Source organism: Phyllobates terribilis, unplaced genomic scaffold (genome assembly GCF_046119375.1).
Source record: "Phyllobates terribilis strain yellow unplaced genomic scaffold, ASM4611937v1 Scaffold_65__1_contigs__length_7625178, whole genome shotgun sequence".
NCBI classification, from domain to species: Eukaryota; Metazoa; Chordata; class Amphibia; order Anura; family Dendrobatidae; genus Phyllobates; species Phyllobates terribilis.
Genome location: NW_027362825.1, coordinates 3,501,170 through 3,515,948, shown reverse-complemented (window position 1 = coordinate 3,515,948; position 14,779 = coordinate 3,501,170). Strand labels below are relative to the sequence as shown.

General features: G+C 43.4%; 1 non-coding gene across 1 annotated transcript; it reads right to left on the bottom strand.

The window, feature by feature from the left end:
* Positions 1-753: 753 nt before the first annotated feature.
* TRNAL-CAG (transfer RNA leucine (anticodon CAG)) lies at positions 754-836 on the bottom strand. The gene has a single exon. It is a non-coding gene; the product is annotated as a tRNA-Leu (tRNA).
* Between the last annotated feature and the right edge of the window lie 13,943 nt (positions 837-14,779).

The following is a 14,779-nucleotide window of genomic DNA, read 5'->3' as shown; positions in this document are numbered from 1 at the left end:
TTTTTTTACATTTTCAAATTTACTCAATTCGCCAGGGTAATTCTGACTGTGTCTCTGTAGGACAGGTGATGATTGAGCATAAAACACAATTTGTAAGCATAATGTTGCATCAAGCTTTATTTTTTACTTAGGTGCAAACAATTGGAGTGAAGAAAGGAGATGCAAATTTAGAGAAAATATTATACTGATTGTTAATGTTGAAAGTGAAAACATTTGTCCCAAAATGTGGTGAAACTTTGATGTCAGTATCACATGCGCATTTTCAGACTTGTTAAACTATGTTCATCTGCTCTTTTAGCTTTTGTTTATTAAGTATATTTATAGTCTATTGATGCCTGAGGTAAAAAAATCTGAAATTAGACTTACTGGTAATTTGGTTTCTAGGAATCTTCCACGACAGCACCTTAGGAGGTTCACACTCTGCCCTAATAGGGACAGAGAACACATAGAGATGAAATAGTCCCTCCCATTTTCCTATCCACAGTATTTTTCCGATGCCAAAGCAACAACTAACATATGCACAAAGAAACTATTTGATGTTCCCAGAAGTCTTTTGCGAAAGCACAAATTCAGGACATTTAAGATTTGCCTCAAGGACCCCATGGAATACTGCCAAAGTGCCAACGTTGAGAATTGGTTTTTCTAAGCCCCATCACTTTTAGTTTTCGATTTGAGATTGCCACCAATAGAGCGGACCCCCAACTAATCAGTAACAGGAGTGAAGCTGTAAAATTTCTTGAAAGAAAATTCTAATGTCAGAAGAGGGATTCGAACCCACGCCTCCAGAAGAGACTGCGACCTGAACGCAGCGCCTTAGACCGCTCGGCCATCCTGACTACTTCTGGCTTTTGTAATTTAACTCTTTCTAAGCTAAGCAGTAGAAAGATGAGCACTACTTGTGATGAAAGGAAATATGCCATGATTTCTTTTATTTTAATATTGATTTGTAACCTATTAGTTACAGCCAATTTTGAGCTTCATGACCAAGCACCGTTTTTTAAATCTGACATGTATCAATTTATGTGGCAATAACACTGGAATGCTTAACATATCCCCGTGATTCTGATAGTGTTATTTTGTAACACATTGTACTTTATATTAATGGTAAATTTAGGTCAATATATATTTAGTTTTTCTTGTGAAAATATCTAAAGTTGCACAATTTCATTGAAATGCAGTGATGCCCCATATGTCTTCAGAAACTACTGTTTGGTCACACAGCAGGGCTTTGAAAGTAAGAGCGCTATTTGGGTTTTGGGAATGCAGATTTTGCAAGAATATTTTGAGGGTGACATTTGCGGAGTTCCAAAAGTACCAAAACAGCAGAAACCCCTCCAAAGTGATCCCATTTTATAAATTACTCCTCACAATGAATTCATCAACACCAGCAATTACTATTATTTTCCAACATATGTTTTCACTCTGCAACATCCAGAATTGCAAATAAGCCAGTTTAGTGCCCAGCTTGCGCTTATGGAGACAAGCACCCCATACATTTTAAGTGGGCTCTCCTCGCTAGAGGAATGACAAATCTGTGGATTCTTTGTCTTACCATTAACGTAGAAACCCCTATTTTTAGCATGAAAGATGACAATCCTGAGTTGGGGCTTGTGTTTTTTGCCTTCCTGGCTTTTTCCCCAAACAGCTTTGCTCCTGGCATATTATTTAAGCATATTTGTCTCAGTAATGCCACAGCGATTCATAGTCAAACATAAATGGCTGAAATCATTCAACTAGTGTCTGATACATGCTGCCCGTATTAGCTATCAGGTTTCCTTTAAATCCTCATACAGCTAAGTCAAACTAAAATAAAACAAAGTGATGACGTCCAGAATGAAGGAAAAATTACAAAAAATATTATTTTCCTCAAAAGTTAAAAGTGTTCAGTTCTCAAGTTTCCATCATTTTATTTCCTGTAGATAGTTATAATGATTAGGATTTTTACATTCTCTGTAAACAGTCAGTCCATATGCTTTGTTTATTTTCTGCTTAAAATTTAATGGGTGAAGAAGAAAACTTTTGCCAAAACCTGGGACCTTTAGATCTTCAGTCTAACGCTCTCCCAGCTGAGCTATTTCGGCTGGACACATTTAGCTTCACGAATGTTCAACACACTGTAAATGTCACAACTGGATGTTTTTATTTTTACTTTGACTTGTTTTTGCAAGATGATCTATATTTGAAAGTCACGCTATTTTGCGTACATATTTAAGAACTTACATTAACTGTTTGTGAATGAATAGAAAAAAACAGCAATTCTGCATTTTTTTTACATATTTAAATGTACTCAATTCGCCAGGGTAATTCTGACTGTGTCTCTGTAGGAGAGGTGATGATTGAGCATAAAACACAATTTGTAAGCATAATGTTGCATCAAGATTTATTTTTTCTTAGGTGCAAACAATTGGAGTGAAGAAAGGAGATGGAAATTTAGAGAAAATATTCTACTGATTGTTAATGTTGAAAGTGAAAACATTTGTCCCAAAATGTGGTGAAACTTTGATGTCAGTATCACATGCGCATTTCAGACTTGTTAAACTATGTTCATCTGCTCTTTTAGCTTTTGTTTATTAAGTATATTTATAGTCTATTTATGCCTGAGGTAGAAAAATCTGAAATTAGACTTACAGGTAATTAAGTTTCTAGGAATCTTCCACGACAGCACCTTAGGAGGTTCACTCTCTGCCGTAATAGGGACAGAGAACACATAGAGATGAAATAGTCCCTCCCATTTCAATATCCACAGTATTTTTCTTTTGTGAAAGCACATATTCAGGACATTTAACATTTGCCTCAAGGACCCCCAGGAATACTGCCAAAGTGCCAACGTTGAGAATTGGTTTTGCTAAGCCCCGTCACTTTTAGTTTTCGGTTTGAGATTGCCGCCAATAAAGCAGACCCCCAACTAATCAGTAACAGGAGTGAAGCTGTACAATTTCTTGAAAGAAAATACTAATGTCAGAAGTGTTATTCGAACCCACGCCTCCAGTTGAGACTGTTACCTGAACGCAGCGCTTTAGACCGCTCAGCAACCTGACTTCTTCTGGCATTTTGTGATTTAACTCTTTCTAAGCTAAGCAGTAGAAAGATGAGCATTACTTGTGATGAAAGGAAATATACCATGATTTTTTTTATTTTAATATTGATTCGTAACCTATTAGTTACAGCTAGTGTTGATCGAGCACTAAAATGTTCGGGTGCTCGAAGCTTGGGCCGAGCTCGCCGTGATACTCGGGTGCTCATCCCGAGCAACGAGCCCAATGTTAGTCTAAGGGAGACCCGAGCATTTTTGGCATCACACCCCCGGCAGTCTTTTAAAAGCCTAACAAGTGCCCAAAACAATAGTGACAGTGCTCAAATGACATGGGGACAGCATGGGGATCGCCCCAGGAAGCATTTCTGATGCCCAGGTCACTGCTCTCAACAACGTGGTCAGAGGTAGTAAGCCACTTTTAAGGGCTCACAATAAAACATTCAAAAACGAAACTGAAACTGCTTTCCTGTGAAATATGTTAAGGAACTTCGTTTCCAGGGTAAAAACTTGTGTATAAGGTAAAATAAATAACCCCCCCCCAAAAAATACTCCTCCACACCTTGGGCTATGTTCACAAGTATAATTTTTTATGCGTTTTTGCACTTTTGTATTGCTTTCAAACGTGACAAATGCATTCACCGGGAAATGTAATTTTAACATTTTACAACCTTATCTGGCCATGTGCTGTGTGACACATGCATACAGTGCTGAAAAGACATGGGAACAGCATGGGGAAGACCCCTGTAAGCATCTCTTACACCCAGGTAACTGCCTAAAAGTGTGCCCATCAGAAGTCATCCTTACCGCATCAGAAGATGCAGACATGCAACTATCCCCGGGTGTCCACACTCGGTCCCCAGCCGCCCTGCAGCCGGTTGTCCACACACGATCCCCAGCCGCCTGGGGGCAGCCGGGTGTCCATAAACGGTCCCCAGCCGCCCTTATTTCTCCTTGGAACATCCCCCCACACACTTTTCTTAGCCCGGCCTGCTTTAGGGCAGCATTGGACAAGCCCACCAGAGAACCAGACTACTCCGGTGGGCCCTGGCTTCTCCATCAGGGGAGTTGAGAGTGCCAAGGTGAGGACCATGATGATGATGATACAAGTTAGCATCTGCTTTGTTTTTTTGGAATGCAAACGCATGTATGTAGTAGCGGCTAGGCCTGAGGTGGTCAGCGTTTTGGTGCATATCCTACCTCCTCTGAGGATTGCTGGATGTTTTCCTGCTACTATTCCAGTTCTATGACTCCCTTTAAAACAAAGCTTCAGGTGATAAATGATGGATGAGGTAGTGGCAAAGGAGAAAGAGGAGGAGAAACAGGGACCATTCATATCAATATCAGGCCAGTCAACCACATATGTCTTGTAGGATATGTTTCAGTAACAAAAGGAGCAGTTCGGCTACACAGTTATAGGGCATACAGTGAGTGCAATGCCTACCAAAAATTTTGAGGCACTCCAATGCCCCTTGGAAATGACATGGAGGTCAGAGGGCCCTAACTAAACCGTTTTTTCCATTTATAGCAACTGGATGTCCTGTAGACTGTTGGCCTAAGCAGTGAATGGAAGGCTTTCCAAAAATTATGAGGAACTGCAATGCCCCATGAAACAGACGTGGATTACAGCTTACTAAAAACCTTCTACCCATTATTGGGGAGTGGGTCTCCCTTAGTTTTCGCCTTTGCATTGAAAAGCAAAAACTGACTAAAATTAGGAGGAAATGCAATGCCCGTTGGAAGAGTCGTGGACGTTAGAGGTAATTAAAAACAACATTTCAATGGCCTTTGGAAGAGCTGTGGAGTTCAGAATTGCTTACTAAGATGATTTTAATGCCCGTTTGAAGAGACGTGGAGGTCACAGAAGCTTAACAAGACGGTTTTAATGCCCCTCGGAAAAGTGGTGGAGGTCGCAGTAGCTTAACAAGAGGGTTTTAATGCCGCTCGGAAAAGACGTGGAGGTCCCAGTAGCTTAACAAGATGGTTTGAATGCCCCTTGGAATAGACGTGGAGGTCACAGTAGCTTAACAAGACACTTATAATGCCCCTTACAAGAGCCATACAGTACAGCATCTTAAAAATATTATTCCCATTATTGGGGAGTGGGTCTCCCATAATATTTGCTCATGCCTTCCAAGCAAAAGCTTCCAAAAATTAGGACGGAGCAACTTGAAATGCCCCTTACAAGAGCCATGCAGTATAGCATATTACAAACATAAGTCCCATTATTGGGGAGTGGGTCTCCCATAGTATTTGCTTATGCCTTCCAAGCAAAAGCTTCCAAAAATTAAGACGGAGCAACTTGCAATGCCCCTTACAAGAGCCATGTAGTACAGCATATTACAAACATTATTCCCATTATTGGGGAGTGTGTCTCCCATAGTTTTTGCTTATGCCTTCCAAGCAAAAGCTTCCAAAAATTAGGATGGAGCAACTTGCAATAACCCTTACAAGAGCCATGCAGTACAGCATATTACAAACATAAGTCCCATTATTTGGGAGTGGGTCTCCCATAGTATTTGCTTATGCCTTCCAAGCAAAAGATTCCAAAAATTAAGACGGAGCAACTTGCAATGCCCCTTACAAAAGCCATGCAGTACAGCATATTACAAACATAAGTCCCATTATTCTGGAGTGGGTCTCCCATAGTATTTGCTTATGCCTTCCAAGCAAAAGCTTCAAAAAATTAAGACGGAGCAACTTGCAATGCCCCTTACAAGAGCCATGCAGTACAGCATATTAAAAACATAAGTCCCATTATTGGGGAGTGGGTCTCCCATAGTATTTGCTTATGCCTTCCAAGCAAAAGCTTAAAAAAATTAGGAGGAAATGCAATGCCCGTTCGAAGACTCGTGGAGGTCCCAGTAGCTTAACAAGACGGTTTTAATGCCTCTTACAAAAGACGTGGAGGTCAGAGTGGTATAACAAGACGCTTTTAATGCCCCTCAGAAGAGACGTGGAGGTCAGAGTGGTATAACAAGACGCTTTTAATGCCCCTCAGAAGAGACGTGGAGGTCAGAGTGGTATAACAAGACGGTTTTAATGCTGCATACAAGAGATGTGGAGGTCAGAGTGGTATAACAAGATGCTTTTAATGCCCCTTACAAGAGACATGGAGGTCAGAGTGGTATAGCAAGACGCTTTTAATGCCCCTTACAAGAGATGTGGAGGTCAGAGTGGTATAACAAGATACTTTTAATGCCCCTTACAACAGACGTGGAGTTCAGAGTGGTATAACAAGATGCTTTTAATGCCCCTTACAAGAGACGTGGAGGTCAGAGTGGTATAACAAGATGCTTTTAATGCCCATTAAAAGAGACGTGGAGGTCAGAGTAGTATAACAAGATGCTTTTAATGCCCCTCAGAAGAGACGTGGAGGTCAGAGTGGTATAACAAGACGGTTTTAATGCCCCTCAGAAGAGACGTGGAGGTTAGAGTGGTTTAACAAGATGCTTTTAATGCCCTTTACAAGAGACGTGGAGGTCAGAGTGGTATAACAAGACGGTTTTAATGCCCCTCAGAAGAGACGTGGAGGTCAGAGGCGTATAACAAGACGGTTTTAATGCCCCTTACAAGAGCCACACAGTACAGCATCTTAAAAATATTATTCCCATTATTGGGGAGTGGGTCTCCCACAGTCTTTGCTTATGCCTTCCAAGCAAAAGCTGACAAAAATAAGGACGGAGGAACTTCCAATAATGGCAACATGGACCACGGTCACCCTGGTGGTATAGTGGTGGTGGAGGCTGAGGATAAGGAGAAGAACATAAAACAGCCGAAATGAGGAAGCCTATACCCATGTGTGGGTGTGAAGTGGTGCATATGAATACACCTCCCGAAATAACAGAGTGGATTTGACTTTATGTTACTCTGTCGTCATTTGGTGGTGATGAGAAGTCTGGCCCAATCCAGCCCTTGTTCATTTTGATAAGGGTCAGCTTGTCAGCATTGTCAGTTGACAGGTGAGTGCACTTATCAGTTATAATTCCCCCAGCGGCACTAAAAACACACTCCGATAACACGCTAGCAGCAGGGCAGGCCAGGACCTCCAAGGCGTACAGAGCGAGTTCATTCCAAGTGTCCAGCTTGGATTCCCAATAATTAAAAGGCACAGAGGAATCACGGAGGAAGCTGGTACGGTCGGCAAGGTACTCCCTAACCATCTTTTGAAACTTTCCACTCTATGTGAGAGTACCCAGCGCCTCAGGGTCTGTCCGAAGGGAGGGTCTGAGAAAACTGTCCCAGAACATTGACAGTGTTCCACTGCCTATGCTGGATTGGAGTTGCCTCTCTCTCGCTTGTACGCTTTGGTTGGTCAACGAACTGTGACCTCTGCCGCTAGCGTGTTCAGATGGGAATTTTTTTAACAGTTCTGCAGCAAGGCCCTTCTGGTACTGGCCCATTTTTGTAGACCTCTCCACCTCAGGAATAAGAGAGTGAAAGTTCTCCTTGTAGCGGGGGTCTACAAGTGTCACCAACCAGTAATAAATGTCACCCAACATTTTGACGACGCGAGGGTCACGGTTAAGGCAGCGTAACATAAAGTCAGCTATGCATGCCAAACTGGTAACGGGCAAGATTTCCGTGTCCTCACCAAGATGACGACTGACCATGCTCTCCTCCTCCTCCTCCTCCTCCTCCTCCCCCCTGTCCTCAGGCCACCCACGCTGAACCGACAGTATGATACTTGTACAGGTACTACCGTCTACTGCGCATGATAACTGCTCCTGTTCTCTCTCCTCCTCTCCCTCATTGTCCCCCAATGCACATTGGGATGAGAAGAGGCTGGGCTGTGTGTAATCGCCCACTATGGCTTCTTGATCCATCTCATCATACTCTGGCTGCAATGCCTCCTCTTTAATTCTCTGCAGAGAGCGTTGCAAAAGACAGACAAGTGGGATGCTGACACTAATGATGGCGTCATCGCCACTCACCATCTTGGTGGCCTCCTCAAAGTTTGTCAGGATGGTACATATGTCAGACATCCAGGTCCACTCATGAGGTCTTATGTGTGGAGTCTGACCTGAATATCGACGGCCTTGTTGCAGCTGGTACTCCACAACTGCTCTCTTCTGCTCACAAATCCTTTGCAACATGTGGAGGGTAGAGTTCCAATGTGTGGGGACATCACACACCAGTCGGTGTGCCGGAAGCTGCAAACTCTGCTGCAACACAGCAAGGGCGGCGGAAGCTGTAGCCGATTTGCGAAAATGAGCTGACAGGCGGCGTACTTTGACGAGCAGATCTGGCAACTCAGGGTACGATTTAAGAAACCGCTGAACGAGGAGGTTAAGCACATGAGCCATGTATGGTACGTGTGTGATCTCGCCTCGCCTCAGAGCCGCCACCTGGTTACGGCCATTGTCACACACGACCATGCCTGGATGTAGGTTCAGCGGTCTCAGCCACAGATCTGCCTGCTCTTTCACAGCTGTCCACAGCTCACAAGAAGAGATGAGCGGTGTTCGAATCGAACTGTTTGCCAATCTCAAATTCGAGTTGTTTTGGGCGGTGTTCGAGCCGTTCGACGAACCCGAACGATTTGAAAAAAATCAGGCTGTTCGAGGTTATGTTCGATAACTGTTAGTGCACCAAAATCGTAACTGGATTTTTTCACAGTAATGCTGATAATAAATGTTAATACACAGTTTGAGCGTACAGCGGTGCGGAGGGAGGGGCATGGGATGGATCTCTGCAGAAATAATGAAGATCTTCATTTTTTTTCTCTTTCCCGCATTTACAGTGGGGAGCTGCAGTCTGTCAGCCTATCAGTGCATTTTTTCACACAAGCAAGGGCATGTGTCATTGGCTGTGTATGTCACATGTCCTTGCCCTATAAGACCCAGCCATTTTCCACATCTCCACCATTTTCTCACTGCTGCAGCTGAGTGTTAGACGGCACCGCTGCTGCTGTGGGTGCTATATTATGTAACTGTGTGAATTGCAAGAGAATTTGCTCTTAAATAGACAGATAGTTTTAGTGAGTAGGAACTAGTTCTAATTGCAGTCCTTTGAGGGCTAGGTTCCAGCATTTCCTACGACTTTTAGCAGGCAGGTCTGTGCTCTTAAATAGACAGATAGGTTGGGAGTAGTGACTAGTTGTAATTGCAGCCCTTTTGAGGGCTAGGTTACATCAGTTCCTATCACTTTTTTGCCAGGCAGGTCTGTTTAAGTGCTGTGCAAGTGTTTTTCACAGCATTTGGCTAAATCTAGCTAAGCAAATCCTTCTGGGCCTCTTGCAGTGTGTGTTAGTCAGTGGAGTAGCCTATCTGTGTTGCAAGCTACACCACCTGTGTATGTAATACAAATTTTTTACTGCACTTAGCCAAGTAAAACCTTTTGGGCATATTAGCAGTGTGTGGTACTCATTCTATTAGGCCATCTATACTAAGCTCCAACAGCTTTGAAATTAATAATAATTTTTAGCTGCATCTTGCCTGTAAAATAATTTTGGGCATAGTAGCAGTGTGTGGTACTCATTGTATAAGGCCATCTATACTAAGCTCCACCAGCTTTCAAACCACTAATAATTTTTAGCTGCATTCAGCCCGGAAAATAATTTTGGGCTTAGTAGCAGTGTGTGGTACTCATTGTATTAGGCCATCTATACCAAGCTCCACCAGCTTTGAAATTAATAATAATTTTTAGCAGCATGTAGCCCGGAAAATAATTTTGGTCATAGTAGCAGTGTGTGGTACTCATTGTTTTAGGCCATCTATACCAAGCTCCACCAGCTTTGAAATTAATAATAATTTTTAGCTGCATCTTGCCTGTAAAATAATATTGGGCATATGAGCAGTGTGTGGTAGTCATTCTATTAGGCCATCTATACTAAGCTCCACCAGCTTTCAAATTACTAATAATTTTTAGCTGCACCTTGACTGGAAAATAATTTTGGGCATAAAAGCAGTGTGTGGTAGTCATTCTATTAGGCCATCTATACTAAGCTCCACCAGCTTTCAAATTACTAATAATTTTTAGCTGCATCTAGCCCGGAAAATAATTTTGGGCATATTAGCAGTGTGTGGTACTCATTCTATTAGGCCATCTATACCAAGCTCCACCAGCTTTCAAATTACTAATAATTTTTAGCTGCATCTAGCCCGGAAAATAATTTTGGGCATAGTAGCAGTGTGTGGTACTCATTGTATTAGGCCATCTATACCAAGCTCCACCAGATTTGAAATTAATAATAATCTTTAGCTGCATCTTACCTGGAAAATAATTTTGGGCATAGTAGCAGTGTGTGGTACTCATTCTATTAGGCCATCTATACTAAGCTCCACCAGCTTTCAAATTACTAATAATTTTTAGCTGCATCTTGCCTGGAAAATAATTTTGGGCATATTAGCAGTGTGTGGTACTCATTCTATTAGGCCATCTATACTAAGCTCCACCAGCTTTCAAATTACTAATAATTTTTAGCTGCACATGTTAAACAGAATTCGGAGTCAGGTGGTGGGACAAGAGGAGGTGGAGGAAGTAGAGGAGAAGGAGTTGTATGCGGAAGGGCTAACATCTGCAAGGTCCAGACGGTCGGCAGCACCAAGGCAGCAGGTATGGTATGGTGGGGGAGAGGGATTAACCACGGCGCAAGGTAGCAGCCAAACTAGTGAGGAAGGTGCAGGAACCCAGGAAGAAGTGGAGGACGAACTGGCGATGGGCATGGAAGACTCATCAGATGAGGGAGACCTTGATCACATTTCTGTTGTGCGAGGTTGGGGGGAGAGGGCAGAGTAAGGAAGCATGATTCTTACCCCGCCACCAACACAACAGGGACTTGGTGCTCCTGGATGCGCAAGACACATGAGTGCCTTCTTGCTGCACTACCTGCAACATGACCCTCGAATTGTCAGAATTCGAAATAATCCTGACTACTGGGTTGCCACACTCTTAGATCCCCGGTACAAAAGTAAATTTGCCAAAATAATTCCTGCCATAGAAAGGGATTCACGCATGCAGGAGTATCAGCAGAGACTGTTGCAGAATCTTACATGTGCTTTTCCACAAAATACCAGTGGTGCACGTAGTGAATCTCACAGTTCTAACTTGCCAACCGTGAGACTGTCGAGTCTTCAGCACTCAAACCGTAACAGAAACACAGTATCTGCTGGTAACAGCAATTTTGCTGAATCCTTTCACCACTTTTTTAGCCCATCCTTTGCAAGGCCACAGGAGACAAGAAGTCAGACACATAGTCAACGCCTAGAGACAATGGTACAGGAGTATCTCCAAGTGAACATCGAAGCCTTGACTGTGTCACTGGACCCTTGCTCTTTTTGGGCTTCCAATCTGGATAAATGGCCGGAGCTCGCCACTCACGCCTTTGAGATCTTGTCATGACCCGCAGCCAGCGTTCTCTCTGAATGTGTGTTCAGCGCTGCTGGAGGTGTGCTGACAGATAAGTGGACGCGGCTGTCCACTGACAATGTAGACAGACTCACGTTGATAAAGATGAACAAATCAAGGATCCGCAAGGACTTTTCTACCCTTGTGTCATCCTGGGGAGACTAAAAGCTTGAGGATTTGGTAAAATCACCTCACCAACCATTTTAAGCAACTCTGGGACAATTGATGCCACTTAAGTGGTGTCTGTGCCACAATTTTGGGAAAAAATGGAGACTCTTTTTGGAGTCCCCTTGCTGAGTTTTACGTGATGTTGGCATCGACAATTACAGGTGGGTTGGTCCCCCCCCCTTTTTAACCGTAAGAAACTAGATACACTATGGCTTGGGGTAACACAGATGGTTGAGTCTGAAGAGCTGTTTACTCAGAGGTCTGCTCCAAAGCTTCAGTGTCTGCTAGTCAGCATAGTAACCCAGCTGCGAAGCAAGCTGCACCGCCTGTGTATCTAATAATGATTTTTAACTGCATCTAGCCTAGGCAGACTGTTTTGACCCCCAACCAAACCCAGACGCTCAGCCCCCTACCGCCCCCCTTTCATTGACAATACAATCATGTAACTCTTACAACTGGATAGGTGAGGATCGGTCACAGCTTTATTAACTGTTTATACTCATTACCTTAGAAAGACATTTTATTTCTAAAATTATTCAGCTTGTTGCAGCATGCCCTGTGTCTCCAGCCTCCACAACAGCAAGTTGGCCAACAAGTGTAACTCTCCAACATGTCCTTTCTATTTCCAGGCCACGGAGGATCCTGCATACTCGTATGCAGGACTCTGACCCCCATCCATCACTCTTAACGCTTGTTCCACTCCGTCCTGGAGTCCTGACAGGAATATGTCCAGTCCAATATCCATTAAGTGAACACAGTCGGGCAGTATGAGGCCTGCTTTATCTCCTTCCAGTTGTCCGCCTCTGTCTCTTATAAATTTTGGCATCCAAATATTTATTAGCCGCCTTGTCCGTTCGATGGCCGTGATGTCTCGGGCACCTTGCCATACCGCGCTCGGCACAATCTCTGACTATTTTTGTGAAAAATTTTCTGAAGCGCTTAGTGTCTAGTTTCATTATTGCCATTAGTTATGCGCTCTTGTGATGACCTAGGTAGTTTCCCCCGGCCTGTATAACTAAGATGACCGGACCTCTTGCCTCTCTCCCTACCTTTATTACCTCCATTAGTACATGTGGCCATTGCAGGCCTCTAATACCTCTCCTGTTCAAATATGTGTTATTAAACTCAAATTTCCTCCCTCCTGGGCAGATTTTCGCCCTTTTTTCTGCACAATATATATACGAGTGGCCTATCACCCACACTGTTGGCTTAGCGTCACTTGTAAATGAAACAAACAACGTTAGGATAACAAGTCCGGTGTTATGTATCTCGCCAAACACGTGGATCGCCATCTCCCTATCCTCTGAACTTCCGTTTCTGACAGTCCTGCTCTTGCTGCTTCCATGGCCGCGCCTATGCGGAATGAGTGTGTCCCATAATCTTTGGGGTGGTTCCCTGCCGATGTTATGCATTTATTAAATATAGCTTGGAACTGTTATCTTGATAATGGCGTTCCATCAATGTGTGATAGGAAGAAATTTCTTTGTGATCTGATGGTTATATATGTTTTTACTATTGTTACCAGATTCAGCGTACCATTTGTGGGTTGTAGAAGTACCCAAGTGCCCCTGCCTGCTGGAACCGTTTTCAATTGGCGTATGCGTAGACGTATTGCATTATTGGCTATGACAACATCCTGGTGTAATAAGCCTCCACTGGTGTTAATTTTGGATTGAGGGACTAATTCGCTTATGCTTAGCGCCCCAAAGAAGGCGATTGCAAATACAGTAGACAGTAGTGTTGCTTCGAATTGTGAGTATCATGTTAATGGTGTTAGGGATATGATGTGAGAAATCAGTTTTAGTGACACGGGATGGGACGTCTACACTCCTGACTTGGCTGACCCTTTTTCCACCCTTTTATGGATTGTCTGATGATGAATCTCTTTGTCACATATCCTCAATTCAGTAGTTGGAAGTGAAATGCTACTCTGGTCAGCCACCGCTGCGCTGACGCCCCTGATATGCCCCTCATCATTAGCTGGTGGAGAAATTCTATGGTGACTTGTAATCTGGCTTGTTCAAATTGGTCAACCCGTCTGCCTGCTACTAATCGTGTCCACTGTTCCCATGCCTTACTGTATGCTTGTCACATTGATGGGGCAACTGACGCTCTGATTAATGGCATCAACTATTCTCCACTAGATCCCATAGGGAGGCTGGGCAACTGTTGCCCGATGGGTTGGTGTTGGGGAGGAGCTCTGTGAAAATCTGCCAATTGAATTTTGATAAAGCGTTAGCAGCAGCGTTAGACCCCTCAGCATCGTGGCTAGCGCAGACCCATACATTGTGTTTTAGGCACAGGAATGCTAGCGGGCATAGTAGGCCTAGCACTGGGAGAGACGATGATGCCATATTATTAATGCAGTGCGCTAGGCTGGTGTTTTTTGTTATGAAGAGTATATTTTTGTTAGCCAGACGCGCACCCAATATTTCTATTGCTACCACTATAGGAAACAGTTGCAAGACTGTCTGATTTTTTGTCAGCACTTGTTCTGCCCAATACGGAGGCCATAAGCTTGTGCACCATTGGTTACTTAGTATCGCTGCATATCCGCCTGATTCTGCCGCCCCGGTGAATAATCTTAGTTGAATGTTAGACTGTTGAATGATTATAAGAAGGTTTTCCACACCTCTAAGTCCGCCCGTAGTTGCCTGCTGATTCTGATTGTATGACTCGGTTTAGATGTCCCTTTTGTTGAGGGCGATAAATGAAGAGAAAAAACCCTTCCGACTGGCATCACCCGGTTCGCAAACACGAGGAGACCTAGTAATACTTGCATCTGCTGTAGTGTTACTTTCCATACTGCGCAAAAAACCTAGATCAGGTGTAATGTTTTGGTATTTTTTCCCATGGGAGGCGGAACAACCTTGCTGTGGTGTCGATTTCGATGCCTAAGAACAATTTTTTTTAGTTGTGGGGCCTATGTTTTTGGTTGGGCATAATGGGACTCCAAACCGACAGGAGATGTTTGTGAATTCGTTGAGTAAGGGGCAGCGAAAGTGGATGACCAATCGCCACATGGTAGAAAAGAAAGGAAAAAAATCAGCTCACCCACCTAGAAGATCAACAGCACGGAGCCAGGAGTGCTACAAGACGAACATGAGGAACTAGGAAGATCCAGCTGAACAAATCTTCTAAAATCCACTTTTTATTGGGTCATACAAAAAATATTTTAAAAGTCCACCTTGGAGAAGAACAGCAAACGCGTTTCGAACTAAAGGTTCTTAA